Source organism: Neophocaena asiaeorientalis, unplaced genomic scaffold (genome assembly GCF_003031525.2).
Source record: "Neophocaena asiaeorientalis asiaeorientalis breed wild unplaced genomic scaffold, Neophocaena_asiaeorientalis_V1.1 scaffold233, whole genome shotgun sequence".
Taxonomy (NCBI): Eukaryota; Metazoa; Chordata; class Mammalia; order Artiodactyla; family Phocoenidae; genus Neophocaena; species Neophocaena asiaeorientalis.
This window is the reverse complement of record NW_020171811.1, coordinates 691,657-694,752: the sequence shown is the minus strand read 5'-3', so window position 1 is coordinate 694,752 and position 3,096 is coordinate 691,657. Positions and strand designations below refer to the sequence as shown.

General features: G+C 49.3%; 1 pseudogene; it reads left to right on the top strand.

Moving 5' to 3' along the window:
• Positions 1-358: 358 nt before the first annotated feature.
• Positions 359-898, top strand: LOC112415466 (ferritin light chain pseudogene; annotated as a pseudogene).
• The last annotated feature ends 2,198 nt before the right edge of the window (positions 899-3,096 follow it).

The following is a 3,096-nucleotide window of genomic DNA, read 5'->3' as shown; positions in this document are numbered from 1 at the left end:
CTAGGTGGCCAGTCTTTGTCGGCCAAGAGCCCTGAGCTTGAACGCACCAATGTCAATCCCGAGACCCCTTCAACCTCAGGATCACCCCACCCAAAAGCCCGCATCTTATGGGTGAGGAAACGGAACCTCCGAGAAAGTAATGATTTCTATTTGCTGTAAGCGTCTATGGTCTGCAGTGCGCTCGGCGGTCCCACAGATCTGTCTCTTGCTTCAACAGTGTTTGGGTGGAACACACCCGTAGATGCCCCTTCTCCCAGCCCCTGGCCACCCTCCAACTTCTTTTCCAGTGGCAACCTTTGGAACCAACCAATTAGACATCCTCTGCCCACCTCCCCGGACCAGCCAACACCATTTTTTGAGCTTAGCTCCTTATTGCCGATCAACCATGAGCCCCGGGATTCATCAGAATTATTCCGCCAAGGTGGAGGCCGCCGTCAACCACCTGGTCAACACATATCTGTGGGCTTCCCACACCTACCTCTCCCTGGGCGTCTGTTTCGACTGCGATGATGTGGCTCTGGAGGGCCTGGGCCACTTCTTCCTCGAGTTGGCAGAGGACAAGCGCAAGGGCACCGAGCATCTTTTGAAGATGCCAAACCAGCTCAGAGGCTGTGCCCTCTTCCAGGATATGCAGAAGCTATTCCAAAGATGAGTGGGGTAAAACCCAGACGTCATGGAAGCCACCATGGTCGTGGAGAAGAACCTGAACCCGGTCCTTTTGGATCTGCATGCCCTGGGTTCTGCCACGCAGACTCCCAGCTCTGACTTCCTGGAGAGCTGCAACCTAGATGAGCCGGTGAAACTCATCAAGAAGATGGGCAGCCACCTGACTGACCTCCGCCCCAGTTGGGGGCTGGGCGAGGAGCTCTTCAAAAGGCTCACCCTTAAGCACAACTAACTTGGAGCCTCTGGAGCCCAGCAGCCTTTGAGGAGCCCCTTTGCATCACCCTGGTGTCAGGGCTTCTGCCTGAGCCTCTCTCTGCAGCCACTGGGCAGCTTTTTAACCCAAGCCCTGGACCAAATGGAAACAATTAAAAAAAAAAGTCTACGACCTAAGTCCCTTCGCTTTAGCATTCTTCAAAATGCCTGTGGCTGAACTGACTTCGCAAGCCCAGTCTGGTGTCCTCTGTCTGCCACACTGTATCCAGCCATGCTGTAAATTGCCATGTGTTCAGCAAATGTAAAATGAACAGAGAGAGAGAGAGAGTTGTTTGTATAATGCAGGCAGTTCTGCCTGCCATTCCACTCAATGAAGGGCTATGAATCTGCTGTTCCCGGTGGGTCTTGGTTCCCGCCTCCTTCTCATTGTGTAAGAACTAGTCAGGCTTTGTGTAGCTCTAGCACAGCCCTTAGACGCAGGCCAATCCTTTACCTGTAGTAGTAGAATAAACTACTACTACAATATTCTGTCCCAACACTGGAGGGGAAGCTGGTCTTGTTGCACTTAGTGAGAAAGAGTGTCATGGTCTCTACCACGGCAACTTCTGACTGGATTTCCAAGGGTCATTTGGATCATCCTCCCAGTCTTTAGAACCTGAGCCTGGGTGTGATGTGCTCTGCTGTGATCATTGCCAGCACAGGGTATGGGCTGCCAGGAAAGAACCCATTCGGAACAGCACATGTGTTCAATTACCCCTTGGTGAGCTCTCGCTGGAGCATCTTATGGGTAAGGGAGTGTGGAGAGAATGAAAACTTGAACAAACCTATACATCACTGGACTATAAAACTCATTAAAATATTGACAGATTTAAAGGCTTAATGACCCAGCAAAGATGGGAAATATGCTTAAATGCAGATCTCAGTCATTAAAAATACGTTTTGCATGCCACATTTACCTCGCATGAAAATGGGGGGAAAATACATTTCGGGTGAGATTGCCACCGCTCCCCGAGAGGGTGGGTTAGAAAAGTGAGCGACAGTTCTCACTGAGTGCCCAATGAGGTGAAAGCTCTCAGGAGCTCGGGTGGTCTTTCTGCGGAGGCTGGTGGCTCCGTCACCATCAAAGCTGCAGCCAATTCACCACCCCAGAGACTCCTGAAGTGTGCAAGATGCAGGCAGCACTTTCCCAAGAGACATCAGCTCACAGGGAAAGATGCCAGAAAGGGTCTGGCTTGGCAGAAGCATCAGGATGTAAGGCAGCTGGAGAAATGTATATGGCAAGACATACTTAGCAACTGGAGCAACTTACCAGAGACACCAAATTAGTCTCCTTCCAAAGCATGTTTCTTTTTTCTTACCAGAACTTAGTTTCCATGTTAGTTTGCTAGGGCTACTGTAACAAAGTACCAGAGACTGGTGGCTTAAACAACAGAAATTTATTTTCTCACTATAATGGAGGCTAGAAGTCCAAGGTCAAGGTGCGGGCAGGGTTGGTTTCTTCTGAGGCCTCTCTCCTTGCCTTGCAGACAACCGTCTTCTCCCTGTGTCTTCACATCATCTTCCTTTGCCTGTCTGTGGCCAGATCTCTTTTTATAAGGACACTAGTTGTGTTGGACTAGGGCCCATCCTAAAGACCTCATTTTAACTTAATTACCTCTTTAAAGACCCGGTTTCCAAACTGGTCGGTCACTTTCTAAGGAACTGGGGGTTAGGACTTCAACATATAAATTTAGGGGGACACAAGTCAAACCATAACAGTTGCTAAATGATTATAATACCTCCAAAAGGAGGCTTGGGGAACGGTTGTTTTGTTTTACAAAGAAAAGTACAAGTTCATAGCGTATGGAGTGGCTTCTGCCTTTTTAAGTTATTTGATTCAGTCAAACTCCAACTCACAAGGACTCCCATCGGCAGGGACGTGAGGAGGAAATGGCCGGGCTGTTAGCCACGAACCAGTTTAGTGATCTTCAGCTAATAACACACCCCTCCCAAACCTCAATTTCCTCTTCTGTGAAACAAAGGAGTTAAGTGGGGAGCTGGATGTGGTGACTGGCACCCAACCCACTTCTTCGAGCTGTCCTGTGTGGTAGAGACAAGAAAGCTGAAAACTGCCCTTCTCAGATTCCTTTCCAGCTAGAGTTCTGGTTATGAATCACGTTTCCCCCAGTAAGATGCTGTGGTATGAGACTGGCGGACAAAAATGAAGGGAGACCGCCT